Source organism: Oncorhynchus kisutch, linkage group LG14, assembly GCF_002021735.2.
Source record: "Oncorhynchus kisutch isolate 150728-3 linkage group LG14, Okis_V2, whole genome shotgun sequence".
Classification (NCBI taxonomy): domain Eukaryota; kingdom Metazoa; phylum Chordata; class Actinopteri; order Salmoniformes; family Salmonidae; genus Oncorhynchus; species Oncorhynchus kisutch.
Genome location: NC_034187.2, coordinates 83,354,449 through 83,370,425, shown reverse-complemented (window position 1 = coordinate 83,370,425; position 15,977 = coordinate 83,354,449). Strand labels below are relative to the sequence as shown.

Below are 15,977 nucleotides of genomic sequence, written 5' to 3'. Positions count from 1 at the left end.
CACTACATCACTACGTCACATATCACTACGTCACTACGTCACACGTCACACGTCACTACGTCACTACGTCACACGTCACTACGTCACTACGTCACTACGTCACACGTCACTGCGTCACTGCGTCACTACTGTCTGGAATGCCTTCTGGAACCATCCTATTCCCCGTCTCTCTGTCTGGAACATGTGAACTTTCATGTGCCACAATAACAAACTTGTATGAAATCTGTAAATACGAATAAAATTGTTAAATTACGCTAGGCATGATTGGCTGAGATAATGAGTGGGCTGGACATGCAGAGAGCAGAGTTTGGATTGGTCTGCCATATAGCACGCTTCTGTCTATTTGAGCTGGTCAGTATGTGTTGGTAATCCTTTTTAATTCTGCTTTAAAAAAAATACGATATCGCGTAGTAAAACTGCATAAGTTTTGCTCTCCACTTTCTGGAGGACCGAGTTTTGAAATCAGTGGAATTATATAGTATGATAGCTAAGGAGATGCTATCCCTGTCTCTCTGTCTCCCTCCTGTCCCCCGTCTCTCTGTCTCCATCCTATCCCCCGTCTCTCTGTCTCCCCGTCTCTCTGTCTCCCTCCTGTCTCCCGTCTCTCTGTCTCCATCCTATCCCCCGTCTCTCTGTCTCCCCGTCTCTCTGTCTCCATCCTATCCCCGTCTCTCTGTCTCCCCCGTCTCTCTGTCTCCATTCTGTCCTCCGTCTCTCTGTCTCCCCCGTCTCTCTGTCTCCCTCGTCTCTCTGTCTCCATCCTATCCCCGTCTCTCTGTCTCCCCCGTCTCTCTGTCTCCCTCGTCTCTCTGTCTCCATCCTATCCCCGTCTCTCTCTCTCCCCCGTCTCTCTGTCTCCATCCTATCCCCCGTCACTCTGTCTCCATCCTATCCCCCGTCACTCTGTCTCCCCCGTCTCTCTGTCTCCTCCGTCTCTCTGTCTCCATCCTATCCCCCGTCACTCTGTCTCCCCCGTCTCTCTGTCTCCCCCGTCTCTCTGTCTACATCCTATCCCCCGTCTCTCTGTCTCCATTCTATCCCCCGTCTCTCTGTCTCCCCCGTCTCTCTGTCTCCATCCTATCCCCCGTCTCTCTGTCTCCCCTGTCTCTCTGTCTCCCCCGTCTCTCTGTCTCCATCCTATCCCCCATCGCTCTGTCTCCCCCGTCTCTCTCTCTCCCCCGTCTCTCTGTCTCCATCATATCCCCCGTCTCTCTGTCTCCCCCGTCTTTCTCTCTCCCCCATCTCTCTCTCTCCCCCGTCTCTGTCTCCATCCTGTCCCCCGTCTCTCTGTCTCCATCCTGTCCCCCGTCTCTCTGTCTCCCCTGTCTCTGTCTCCATCCTGTCCCCCGTCTCTCTGTCTCCCCCGTCTCTCTCTCTCCCCCGTCTCTCTGTCTCCATCCTATCCCCCGTCTCTCTGTCTCCCCCGTCTCTGTCTCCATCCTGTCCCCCATCTCTCTGTCTCCCCCGTCTCTCTCTCTCCCCCGTCTCTCTGTCTCCATTCCTATCCCCCGTCTCTCTCTCTCCCCCGTCTCTCCGTCTCCCCCGTCTCTCTCTCTCCCCTGTCTCTCTCTCTCCCCCGTCTCTGTCTCCATCCTGTCCCAGTCTCTCTGTCTCATTCTGTCCTCCGTCTCTCTGTCTCCATCCTGTCCCCGTCTCTCTGTCTCCATCCTGTCCCCCGTCTCTCTCTCTCCCCCGTCTCTGTCTCCATCCTATCCCCCGTCTCTCTGTCTCCATCCTATCCCCCGTGTCTGTCTCCCCCGTCTCTCTATCTCCATCCTATCTCCGTCTCTCTGTCTCCCCCGTCTCTCTGTCTCCCCCGTCTCTCTGTCTCCATCCTATCCCCCGTCTCTCTGTCTCCATCCTATCCCCGTCTCTCTGTCTCCATCCTATCCCCGTCTCTCTGTCTCCATCCTGTCCCCCGTCTCTCTGTCTTTCTCCTATCCCCCGTCTCTCTGTCCCCATCCTGTCCCCCGTCTCTCTGTCTCCATCCTGTCCCCCGTCTCTCTGTCTTTCTCCTATCCCCCATCTCTCTGTCTTTCTCCTATCCCTGTCTCTTTGTCTCCCTCCTATCCTCCGTCTCTCTGTCTCCCTCCTGTCCCCCGTCTCTCTGTCTCCATCCTGTCCCCCGTCTCTCTGTCTCCATCCTGTCCCCCGTCTCTCTGTCTTTCTCCTGTCCCCCATCTCTCTGTCTCCCGTCTCTCTGTCTCCATCCTGTCCCCCGTCTCTCTGTCTCCATCCTGTCCCCCGTCTCTCTGTCTTTCTCCTATCCCCCTTCTCTCTGTCTCCCTCCTGTCCCCGTCTCTCTGTCTCCATCCTGTCCTCCGTCTCTCTGTCTCCATCCTGTACCCCTCTCTAGCCTAATGACAAAATAACGTGGATGAAATCATACCTTTGATAACACAACCAGCCTGCCCTTCTATCCTCTCTATCATCTCTTCTATCCTTTCTCTCTCTAGTGATGCAGCAGGGAGTCTTGTAGTTTTCATGATACACTATAATGCTGTGAGGGAAAGAGCTGATTGACAGTGGATTTGATTCAGCGTTGGTCTCTCAATTCTCTCTCTCTCTCTCAATTCTCTCTCTCTCTCTCTTAATTCTCTCTCTCTCAATTCTCTCTCAATTCTCTCTCTCTCTTAATTCTCTCTCTCTCAATTCTCTATCTCAATTCTCTCTCTCTCTCTTAATTCTCTCTCTCTCAATTCTCTCTTAATTCTCTCTCTCTCAATTCTCTCTCAATTCTCTCTCTCTCTCTCAATTCTCTCTCTCTCAATTCTCTCTCTCTCAATTCTCTCTCTCTCAATTCTCTCTCTCTCAATTCAAATCAGTTCAATTTATGGGTTTTATTGGCATGGTAAACATATGTTAATGTTGCCAAAGCAAGTAAACTAGATAATAAACAAAAGTGAAATAAACAATACAAATTAACAGAAAACATTACATTCATGAATGTTCAAAAAAAGAATAAAGACATTTCAAATGTGCAAATAGTTAGTGTACAAAAGGGAAGATTAATAAACATAAATATGGGTTGTATTTACAATGGTGTTTGTTCTTCACTGGTTGCCCTTTTCTTGTGGCAACAGGTCACAAATCTTGCTGCTGTGATGGCACACTGTGGTATTTCACCCAATAGATATGAGAGTTAATCAAAAAGGTTTTTGAAAATCAACATACATGAGAAGACTTTGCCTTTGTTTTGGTTGACTTGTTTGTCAATTAGGCTGTGCAGGGTGAATACGTGGTCTGTTTTACGTAAATTTGGTAAAAAGACAATTTGGCATTTGCTAAGTACATTTCATTGAGGAAATGTAAGAGTCTGTTGTTAATGATAATGCAGAGGATTTTCCCAAGGTTACTGTTGACGCATATCGCACAGTAGTTATTGGGGTCAAATTTGTCTCCACTTTTGTGATTTGGGGTGATCAGTCCTTGGTTCCAAATATTGGGGAAGATGCCAGAGCTAAGGATGATGTTAAAGAGTTTTAGTATAGCCAATTGCAATTTGTGGTCTGTATATTCTATCATTTCCTTGAGGATACCATCCACACCACAGGCCTTTTTTGGGTTGGAGGGTTTGTATTTTGACTTGTTCATTCAATGTGTCTGGCTGAAGGACAGGACCAAGGTGCAGCGTGGTAAGCGTATGTTCTCTCTTTATTGAAAATGACACCGACAAAACAAAGAACCAAACCAAACCACACCACACCACACCACACCACACCACACCACACCGTGACGCTTTGGGCTATGTGCCCTGAACAAAGACAAAGTTAACTTCCCACAAAACAGGTGGGAGAAAAGGGTACCTAAATATTGTTCTCAATCAGAGACAACGATAGACAGCTGCCTCTGATTGAGAACCATACCAGGCCAAGACATAGAAATACAAACATAGAAAAGACGACATAGAATGCCCACCCTAGTCACACCCTGGCCTAACCAAAATAGAGAATACAAAGCCTCTCTGTGGCCAGGGCGTGACACAATGTAATTGTAGAATCCAGTGGGGTCTTTGTTAATAGTTGATTCTAAGATTAGTAACTACAGCCAATTGTAATTTGTGGTCTGTATATTTCATCATTTTATTGAGGATACCATCAACCACACAGGCCTTTTTGGGTTGGTCTGTTTGTATTTTGTCCTGTAGGCCATTCAATGTAATTGAAGTCTTTAATAGTTGATTCTAAGATTTGTATTTTATCACGTATATTGTATTTTATCACGTATATTGTATTTTATCACGTATATTGTATTTTATCACGTATATTGTATTTTATCACGTATATTGTATTTTATCACGTATATTGTATTTTATCATATATGTGTTTTTTGCTGTTTGTTATAGAGCCACGATCCGTTTTGGATCGATAACTCTTCGTGTTGTTGTTTGTTTAGTGTTTTCCACTTTCCCCAGAAGTGGGTAGATTCTACGGATTCTTCAATTACATTGAGCTGATTTCTGACGTGCTGTTCCATCTTTTTCCGTAGTGTATTTCTGTATTGTTTTAGTGCTTCACCACAGTGCAGGCATAGACTCAGGTTTTCTGGGTCTCTATGTTTCTGGTTGGACAGGTTTCTCAATTTCTTTCTTAGCTTTTTGCATTCTTCATCAAACCATTTGTCATTGTTGTCATTTTCTTTTGCTGTGATCTGATAGGGGTGTCAGTGGGCTGACTGTGAACGCTCTGAGAGACTCTGGGTTGAGGTCAGTGATAAAGTAGTCTACAGTAGTAGTCTACAGTACTACTGCCAAGAGATGAGCTATAGGTGTACCTATCGTAGGAGTCCCCTCGAAGCCTACAATTGACTATGTACATACTCAGCATGCAACAGAGTTGCAGGAATTGTGACCTGATTTTATTGGTTATGTTGTCAAAGTTGTGCCTTGGGGGTCACATGGGGGAGGGAACGCTGTCACCTGCAGGCAGGTGTTTGTCCCCCTGTGTGCTGAGGGTGTCAGGTTTTGGCAATTAGGTCTCTCGATCTCTCTATCTACCAGGCCTAAACCCTGGTCTTCGTCACCCTGTGTGCTGAGGGTGTCAGGTTTTGGCATTTAGGTCTCTCTATCTACCAGGCCTAAACCCTGGTCTTCATCCTAAATCCATAGTTCCAGCTCCAAACACAAACGATAAATATTCAGTTCGGCAAAATATCCTCCAAGATGTCACCAAGTGTTCCATGATAACAAATCTCTTTTAGGATTCTTAGAATGATAACAAATCTCTTTTAGGATTCTTAGAATGATAACAAATCTATTTTAGGATTCTTAGAATGATAACAAATCTCTTTTAGGATTCTTAGAATGATAACACATCTCTTTTAGGATTCTTAGAATGATAACAAATCTCTTTTAGGATTCTTAGAATGATAACAAATCTCTTTTAGGATTCTTAGAATGATAACACATCTATTTTAGGATTCTTAGAATGATAACAAATCTCTTTTGGGATTCTTAGAATGATATTAGAGCCTTTGGTATCAACATGACATGCAGGCAAGTAGTTTTCACTAAACCCATGTTTTGGATAGCCTGGTTCCACACCTTGGAGTCTAGTTCCTATTTGCATTGCTTGCTATCGGAGGTTTTAGGCTGGGTCTCTGTAAAAGCACTTTGTGACAATTGCTGATGTAAAAAAAAAAAAAATAGGATTCATGAAATAAATCTGATTGATTTGGTTGGTTCTATGATGGTTCTTTCGCTGACCTTAGAGAGCCTTTTTATTTCTCTATTTGGTGTGATTTGGGTGGGCATTCTAGATTTCCTATTTCTTTGTTTGGCCTGGTAGGGTTCCCAATCAACAGTTCCCAATCAGAGGCAGGTGTCTATCGTTGTCTCTGATTGGGGATGAAACTTAGGCAGCCTTTTACCTACCGTAGTTTGTGGGATCTTGATTCTGTATAGGTGCTGTGTAGCCTGCAGAACGTCACGTTCGGGTTTTGTATTTTGTTGTTTTTCGGTGTTCATTTTTAAATAAAGTAAGATGTTGGCCTACCACGCTGCACCTTGGTCTCCTCATTCTAACGAACGTGACAGGTTCTGTGATGGTTGATTTATGTTCTTATTGTAATGCTCATTGCGATGCTTTGGTTGTGATTTATGAACTGAAAGAAAATGGCAATCTCATTTTTAACACACCAAGACCATCACTTCGTTTTGATTATGGAAAACCTGGGATGAATATAGTGAATGATCAAATCATTATTCAACAGTCCATTCCTCCCCACACACACCGCTTTGAATCCTGAAGATACGTACACTTGCACTCATACACACACTCAAATACACACACACACACACACACACACACACACACACACACACACACACACACACACACACACACACACACACACAGTGTGGCTGCGGGTTGCTTGCCGACACAAAGTAGGCAGGGTTATTAATTACTGCAGGTACTGATTTTCTCCAGTTCGTGTGTGTGTGTGTTCTCCAAACACTCCCCTCGGCCTCTCTCTCTCTCTGAATGACCTCTCTCTCTCAGAAGGGCCTCTCTCTCTCTCTCTGATGAGCCTCTCACTCTGAAGGGCCTCTCCCTTTCTCTCACTCTAAAGGGCCTCTCTCACTCTCTCAAGGGCCTTTATCTCTCAAGGGCCTTTCTCTCAATGGCCTCTCTCTCTGAAGAGCCTCTCTCTCTCTCTGAAGGGTCTCTCTCTCTCTCACAAACACTCTGAAGGACCTCTCTCTCAAGGGCCTCTCTCTCTCTCTCTCTCTCTCTCTCTCTCTCTCTGAAGGGCCTCTCTCTCTGAAGTCGGAAGTTTACATACAATTAGGCTGGAGTCATTAAAACTCGTTTTTCAACCACTCCACAATTTTCTTGTTAACAAACAATAGTTTTGGCATTTTTCCAACAATTGTTTACGGACAGATTATTTCACTTATAATTCACTGTATCACAATTCCAGTGGGTCAGAAGTTTACATACACTAAGTTGACTGTGCCTTTAAACAGCTTGGAAAATTCCAGAAATGATGTCATGGCTTTAGAAGCTTCTGATAGGCTAATTTACATAATTTGAGTCAATTGGAGATGTAACTGTGGATGTATTTCAAGGTCTACCTTCCAACTCAGTGCCTCTTTTCTTGACATCATGGGAAAATCAGCCAAATCAGCCAAGACCTTGGAAAAAAAATGTTGACCTCCACAAGTCTGGTTCATTCTTGGGAACAATTTCCAAATGCCTGAAGGTACCACTTTCATCTGTACAAACAATAGTACACAAGTATAAACACCATGGGCCCACGCAGCATCATACCGCTCAGGAAGGAGACGCGTTTTGTCTCCTAGAGATGAACGTACTTTGGTGCGAAAAGTGCAAATCAATCGCAGAATCACATTGTAGGATTTTTAATTAATTTATTTGCAAATTATGGTGGAAAATAAGGATTTTTGTTTTAGATTCCGTCTCTCACAGTTGAAGTGTACGTATGATAAAAAATGACAGACCTCTACATGCTTTGGAAGTAGGAAAACCTGCAAAATCGGCAGTGTATCAAATACTTGTTCTCCCCACTGTGTATGCATAGTCACTTTAACTATGTACATACTAACTCAGTTGGCCTGACCAACCAGTGCATTGGTTAACCGGGCTATCTGCATTGTGTCCCGCCACCCACCAACCCCCCTTTTACGCTACTGCTACTCTCTGTTTATCATAAATGTATGTCACGACTTCCGCCGAATTCGGCTCCTCTCCTTGTTCGGGCTGCGTTCCGCGGTCGACGTCACCGGCTCTATCCATCGCCGCTCCATTTTTCAGGTATCGATTTGTCTTGTCTTGTTCCTTGCACACCTGAGTTTCATTCCCCAATCATTCTACATGTATTTATTCCGCTGTTCCCTCTCATGTCTTTGTGGAAGATTGTTTGTGTGCTACGCGTTTTGAACGCACTAGGCTTGTGTGCGTTTATCACGTCTTTTTTTTTATTCACGAGGCCTGATTTGTATCCATTTGATGTGTTGTGACTATTTTGCGCGTTATACATTTTGTTGGCTGGAGGTTTTTGGACGCAGCTGTGTCCGTCTGTATATTCTCTCCTGCCGAAATAAAGTGTGCTCACGATTTCCTGCACTCCTGCACCTGACTACGCAAATACATAGTCACTTTAACCATATCTACATGTACACACTACCTCAATCAGCCTGAATAACTGGTCTGTGTGTAGCCTCTCTATTGTATATAGCCTCTCTACTGTATATAGCCTCTCTACTGTATATAGCCTCTCTAATGTATATAGCCTCTCTACTGTATATAGCCTCTCTACTGTATATAGCCTCTCTACTGTATATAACCTCTCTACTGTATATAACCTCTCTACTGTATATAGCCTCTCTACTGTATATAGCCTCTCTACTGTATATAGCCTCTCTAATGTATATAGCCTCTACTGTATATAGCCTCTCTACTGTATATAACCTCTCTACTGTATATAGCCTCTCTACTGTATATAGCCTCTCTACTGTATATAACCTCTCTACTGTATATAGCCTCTCTACTGTATATAGCCTCTCTACTGTATATAGCCTCTCTACTGTATATAGCCTCTCTACTGTATATAGCCTCTCTACTGTGTATAGCCTCTCTACTGTATATAGCCTCTCTACTGTGTATAGCCTCTCTACTCTATATAGCCTCTCTACTGTATATAGCCTCACTACTGTATATAGCCTCTCTACTGTATATAGCCTCTCTACTGTATATAGCCTCTCTACTGTATATAGCCTCTCTACTGTATATAACCTCTCTACTGTATATAGCCTCTCTACTGTATATAGCCTCTCTACTATATATAGCCTCTCTACTGTATATAGCCTCTCTACTGTATATAGCCTCACTACTGTATATAGCCTCTCTACTGTATATAGCCTCTCTACTGTGTATAGCCTCTCTACTGTATATAGCCTCTCTACTGTGTATAGCCTCTCTACTCTATATAGCCTCTCTACTGTATATAGCCTCACTACTGTATATAGCCTCTCTACTGTATATAACCTCTCTACTGTATATAGCCTCTCTACTGTATATAGCCTCTCTACTGTATATAGCCTCTCTACTGTATATAGCCTCTCTACTGTGTATAGCCTCTCTACTGTATATAGCCTCTCTACTGTGTATAGCCTCTCTACTCTATATAGCCTCTCTACTGTATATAGCCTCACTACTGTATATAGCCTCTCTACTGTATATAGCCTCTCTACTGTATATAGCCTCTCTACTGTATATAACCTCTCTACTGTATATAGCCTCTCTACTGTATATAGCCTCTCTACTGTATATAGCCTCTCTACTGTATATAGCCTCACTACTGTATATAGCCTCTCTACTGTATATAGCCTCTCTACTGTATATAGCCTCTCTACTGTATATAGCCTCACTACTGTATATAGCCTCTCTACTGTATATAGCCTCTCTACTGTGTATAGCCTCTCTACTGTATATAGCCTCTCTACTGTGTATAGCCTCTCTACTCTATATAGCCTCTCTACTGTATATAGCCTCACTACTGTATATAGCCTCTCTACTGTATATAGCCTCTCTACTGTATATAACCTCTCTACTGTATATAGCCTCTCTACTGTATATAGCCTCTCTACTGTATATAGCCTCTCTACTGTATATAGCCTCACTACTGTATATAGCCTCTCTACTGTATATAACCTCTCTACTGTATATAGCCTCTCTACTGTATATAGCCTCTCTACTGTATATAGCCTCTCTACTGTATATAGCCTCTCTACTGTGTATAGCCTCTCTACTGTATATAGCCTCTCTACTGTGTATAGCCTCTCTACTCTATATAGCCTCTCTACTGTATATAGCCTCACTACTGTATATAGCCTCTCTACTGTATATAGCCTCTCTACTGTATATAGCCTCTCTACTGTATATAACCTCTCTACTGTATATAGCCTCTCTACTGTATATAGCCTCTCTACTGTATATAGCCTCTCTACTGTATATAGCCTCACTACTGTATATAGCCTCTCTACTGTATATAGCCTCTCTACTGTGTATAGCCTCTCTACTGTATATAGCCTCTCTACTGTGTATAGCCTCTCTACTCTATATAGCCTCTCTACTGTATATAGCCTCACTACTGTATATAGCCTCTCTACTGTATATAGCCTCTCTACTGTATATAGCCTCTCTACTGTATATAGCCTCTCTACTGTATATAGCCTCTCTCCTGTATATAACCTCTCTACTGTATATAACCTCTCTACTGTATATAACCTCTCTACTGTATATAGCCTCACTACTGTATATAGCCTCTCTACTGTATATACCTCTCTACTGTATATAGCCTCTCTACTGTATATAGCCTCTCTACTGTGTATAGCCTCTCTACTGTATATAGCCTCTCTACTGTGTATAGCCTCTCTACTCTATATAGCCTCTCTACTGTATATAGCCTCACTACTGTATATAGCCTCTCTACTGTATATAGCCTCTCTACTGTATATAACCTCTCTACTGTATATAGCCTCTCTACTGTATATAGCCTCTCTACTGTATATAGCCTCTCTACTGTATATAGCCTCTCTACTGTATATAGCCTCACTACTGTATATAGCCTCTCTACTGTATATAACCTCTCTACTGTATATAGCCTCTCTACTGTATATAGCCTCTCTACTGTATATAGCCTCTCTACTGTATATAGCCTCTCTACTGTATATAGCCTCTCTACTGTGTATAGCCTCTCTACTCTATATAGCCTCTCTACTGTATATAGCCTCACTACTGTATATAGCCTCTCTACTGTATATAGCCTCTCTACTGTATATAGCCTCTCTACTGTATATAACCTCTCTACTGTATATAGCCTCTCTACTGTATATAGCCTCTCTACTGTATATAGCCTCTCTACTGTATATAGCCTCACTACTGTATATAGCCTCTCTACTGTATATAGCCTCTCTACTGTGTATAGCCTCTCTACTGTATATAGCCTCTCTACTGTGTATAGCCTCTCTACTCTATATAGCCTCTCTACTGTATATAGCCTCACTACTGTATATAGCCTCTCTACTGTATATAGCCTCTCTACTGTATATAGCCTCTCTACTGTATATAGCCTCTCTACTGTATATAGCCTCTCTCCTGTATATAACCTCTCTACTGTATATAACCTCTCTACTGTATATAACCTCTCTACTGTATATAACCTCTCTACTGTATATAACCTCTCTACTGTTATTTTTCACTGTCTTTTACTGTTGTTTTTATTTCTTTACTTACCTATTGTTCACATAATACCTTTTTTGCACTATTGGTAAGAGCCTGTAAGTAAGCATTTCACTTTAATCACCTGTTGTATTTGGCGCACGTGACAAAACAAACTTTGATTTGATACACTGTTGCCATCTAGTGGCCAAAATATAAATTGTGCCGGGGCTGGAATAATACATTATGGCCTTTCTCTTGCATTTCAAAGATGATGGAACAAAAAATTAAACACGTTTTTTTTCTTTGTATTATCTTCTACCAGATCTAATGTGTTATATTCTCCTACATTAATCTCATATTTCCACAAACTTCAAAGTGGTTTTTTTCAAATGGTATCAATAATATGCATATCCTTGCTTCAGGTCCTGAGCTACAGGCAGTTAGATTTGGGTCCTGAGCTACAGGCAGTTGGATTTGCGTCCTAGGCTACAGGCAGTTAGATTTGGGTCCTGAGCTACAGGCAGTTAGATTTGGGTCCTGAGCTACAGGCAGTTAGATTTGGGTCCTGAGCTACAGGCAGTTAGATTTGGGTCCTGAGCTACAGGCAGTTAGATTTGGGTCCTGAGCTACAGGCAGTTAGATTTGGGTTTGACATTTTAGACGGAAATTGAAAAAGGGTCCAATTGATCCCTGAAACATATGTATTTTTTATTTATCACAGGGTGGATGTCCTCTCTGCTCCTCTCTGCTCCTCTCCTCTCTGCTCCTCTCCTCTCTGCTCCTCTCCTCTCTGCTCCTCTCCTCTCTGCTCCTCTCCTCTCTGCTCCTCCCTCTCCTCTCTGCTCCTCTCCTCTCTGCTCCTCTCTGCTCCTCTCCTCTCTGCTCCTCTCCTCTCTGCTCCTCTCCTCTCTCTCTGCTCCTCTCCTCTCTGCTCCTCTCCTCTCTGCTCCTCTCCTCTCCTCTCTGCTCCTCTCCTCTCTGCTCCTCTCCTCTCTGCTCCTCTCCTCTCCTCTCTGCTCCTCTCCTCTCTGCTCCTCTCCTCTCTGCTCTCTCCTCTCCTCTCTGCTCCTCTCCTCTCTGCTCCTCTCCTCTCTGCTCCTCTCCTCTCTGCTCCTCTCCTCTCTGCTCCTCTCCTCTCTGCTCCTCTCCTCTCTGCTCCTCTCCTCTCTGCTCCTCTCTCTGCTCCTCTCCTCTCTGCTCCTCTCCTCCCTCCTCTCTGCTCCTCTCCTCTCTGCTCTCTCCTCTCTGGCTCCTCTCTCTCCTCTCCTCTCTGCTTCTCTCCTCTCTGCTTCTCTCCTCTCTGCTCTCTCCTCCTCTCTCTCTGCTCCTCTCCTCTCTGCTCCTCTCCTCTCTGCTCCTCTCCTCTCTGCTCCTCTCCTCTCTGCTCCTCTCTGCTCCTCTCCTCTCTGCTCCTCTGCCTCTCTGCTCCTCTCCTCTCTGCTCCTCTCCTCTCTGCTCCTCTCCTCTCTGCTCCTCTCCTCTCCTCTCTGCTCCTCTCCTCTCTGCTCCTCTCCTCTCTGCTCTGGCTCCTCTCTGCTCCTCTCCTCTCTGCCCTCTCCTCTCTGCTTCCTCTCCTCTCCTCTCTGCTCCTCTCCTCTCTGCTCCTCTCCTCTCTGCTCCTCTCCCTCTCTCTCTCTGCTCCTCTCCTCTCTGCTCCTCTCCTCTCTGCTCCTCTCCTCTCCTGCTCCTCTCCTCTCTGCTCCTCTCCTCTGCTCCTCTCCTCTCTGCTCTCTGCCTCCTCTGCTCCTCTCCTCTCCTCTCCTCTCGCTCTCTGCTCCTCTCCCTCTCTGCTCCTCTCCTCTCTGCTCCTCTCCTCTCCTCTCTGCTCTCTCCTCTCGCTCCTCTCCTCTCTGCACCTCTCCTCTCTGCCCTCTCCTGCTCCTCTCCCTCTCTGCTCCTCTCCTCTCTGCTCCTCTCCTCTCCTCTCTGCTCCTCTCCTCTCTGCTCCTCTCCTCTCTGCTCCTCTCCTCTCTGCTCCTCTCTCTCTGCTCCTCTCCTCTCTGCCTCCTCTCCTCTCCTCCTGCTGCTCCTCTCTCTCTGCTCCTCTCCTCTCTGCTCCTCTCCTCTCTGCTCCTCTCCTCTCTGCTCCTCTCCTCTCCTGCTCCTCTCCTCTCCTCTCTGCTCCTCTCCTCTCTGCTCCTCTCCTCTCTGCTCCTCTCCTCTCTGCTCCTCTCCTCTCCTGCTCCTCCTCCTCTCCTCTCTGCTCCTCTCCTCTCTCTCTCTCCTCTCCTCTCTGCTCCTCTCCTCTCTGCTCCTCTCCTCTCTGCTCCTCTCCTCTCCTCTCTGCTCCTCTCCTCTCTGCTCCTCTCCTCTCTGCTCCTCTCCTCTCTCTCTGCTCCTCTCCTCTCTGCTCCTCTCCTCTCTGCTCCTCTCCTCTCTGCTCCTCTCCTCTCTGCTCCTCTCCTCTCTGCTCCTCTCCTCTCTGCTCTCTCCTCTCTGGCTCCTCTCCTCTCTGCTCCTCTCCTCTCTGCTCCTCTCTGCTCCTCTCCTCTCTGCTCCTCTCCTCTCTGCTCCTCTCTGCTCCTCTCCTCTCTGCTCCTCTCCTCTCTGCTCCTCTCCTCTCTGCTCCTCTCCTCTCTGCTCCTCTCCTCTCTGCTCCTCTCCTCTCTGCTCCTCTCTGCTCCTCTCCTCTCTGCTCCTCTCCTCTCTGCTCCTCTCCTCTCTGCTCCTCTCCTCTCTGCTCCTCTCCTCTCTGCTCCTCTCTGCTCCTCTCTGCTCCTCTCTGCTCCTCTCCTCTCTGCTCTCTCTCCTCTCTGCTCCTCTCCTCTCTGCTCCTCTCCTCTCCTCTCCTCTCTGCTCCTCTCCTCTCTGCTCCTCTCCTCCTCTCTGCTCCACTCCTCTCTGCTCCTCTACTCTCTGCTCCTCTCCTCTCTGCTCCTCTCCTCTCTGCTCCTCTCTGCTCCTCTCTGCTCCTCTCCTCTCTGCTCCTCTCCTCTCTGCTCCTCTCCTCTCTGCTCCTCTCCTCTCTGCTCCTCTCTGCTCCTCTCTGCTCCTCTCCTCTCTGCTCCTCTCTGCTCCTCTCCTCTCTGCTCCTCTCCTCTCTGCTCCTCTCCTCTCTGCTCCTCCTCTGCTCCTCTCCTCTCTGCTTCTCTCCTCTCTGCTTCTCTCCTCTCTGCTCCTCTCCTCTCTGCTCCTCTCCTCTCTGCTCCTCTCCTCTCTGCTCCTCTCTGCTCCTCTCCTCTCTGCTCCTCTCCTCTCTGCTCCTCTCCTCTCTGCTCCTCTCTGCTCCTCTCCTCTCTGCTTCTCTCCTCTCTGCTCCTCTCCTCTCTGCTCCTCTCCTCTCTGCTCCTCTCCTCTCTGCTCCTCTCCTCTCTGCTCCTCTCCTCTCTGCTCCTCTCTGCTCCTCTCCTCTCTGCTTCTCTCCTCTCTGCTCCTCTCCTCTCTGCTCCTCTCCTCTCTGCTCCTCTCTGCTCCTCTCCTCTCTGCTCCTCTCCTCTCTGCTCCTCTCCTCTCTGCTCCTCTCCTCTCTGCTCCTTCTCCTCTCCTCTCTGCTCCTCTCCTCTCTGCTCCTCTCCTCTCTGCTCCTCTCCTCTCTGCTCCTCTCTGCTCCTCTCCTCTCTGCTCCTCTCCGCTCTGCTCCTCTCTCTGCTCTCTCCTCTCTGCTCCTCTCCTCTCTGCTCCTCTCCTCTCTGCTCCTCTCTCTCTCCTCTCTGCTCCTCTCTGCTCCTCTCCTCTCTGCTCCTCTCCTCTCTGCCTCCTCTCCTCTCTGCTCCTCTCCTCTCTGCTCCTCTCCTCTCTGCTCCTCTCCTCTCTGCTCCTCTCCTCTCTGCTCCTCTCCTCTCTGCTCCTCTCCTCTCTGCTCCTCTCCTCTCTGCTCCTCTCTGCTCCTCTCCTCTCTGCACCTCTCCTCTCTGCTCCTCTCCTCTCTGCTCCTCTCCTCTCTGCTCCTCTCCTCTCTGCTCCTCTCCTCTCTGCTCCTCTCCTCTCTGCTCCTCTCTTCTTCTCTGCTCCTCTCTGCTTCTCTGCTCCTCTCCTCTCCGCTCCTCCCCTCTCTGCTCCAATCATCTCCTCTCTGCTCCTCTCCTCTCTGCTCCTCTCCTCTCTGCTCCTCTCTGCTCCTCTCTGCTCCTCTCCTCCTCTCCTCTCCTCTCTGCTCCTTTCCTCTCTGCTCCTCTCTGCTCTTCTCCTATCTGCTCCTCTCTCTCTGCTCCACTCCTCTCTGCTCCTTTCCTCTCTGCTGACTCATATTAAACTCTCAGTTCGGTTGCATATGAACCCAGTCTGTCTCATTGACGTCATAGTAAAGGCTAAAGGGACCTTCAGGATTATCGAACGGTTGTGAATTGTTTTATGCCTGTAATGGGTGAAGAAATGGTTATAAGTGAAATAGGAGAGAACAGATATATAGAACTGTTGCATGTGAGGTAAGTAAGTATTCACACCCTATGAGTACAATACATGTTTGAATCCACATTGGTTACAACTGTGAGTCTTTCTGGGTAAATCTGTAAGACCTTTACGCACCTGGATTGGACAAAATGTGCACGTTATTTTGTACATGTTTTATTCAAGCTCTGTGGTTGTTGATCATTGCTAGACAGCCATTTTCAAGTCTTGCCATAGCTTTTTAAGCTTACATTTTTAATGTAGGATGGTTGCCCAACAAAATGTGGAAAACATCAAGAGGTGTAAGTACTTTCTGAAAGCCACTGTAGGGATGATTTTTGATTGGACAGCAGACCCACCGTTGTCATGGTTACAGCCCGTAGACACTTCCTGTCATTTATTATTTGGTTTCAGATTGCTTCCTGATTTAATTGGTCGCTGACCTTTTCTCTCTAGTCTGTGATT

At 46.3% G+C, this 15,977-nt stretch overlaps 1 protein-coding gene across 1 annotated transcript in view; it reads left to right on the top strand.

Moving 5' to 3' along the window:
* The window catches only part of LOC109884033 (hippocalcin-like protein 1), an 82,351-nt gene that overhangs the window by 43,180 nt on the left and 23,194 nt on the right, over positions 1–15,977 (top strand). The window lies entirely within an intron of this gene.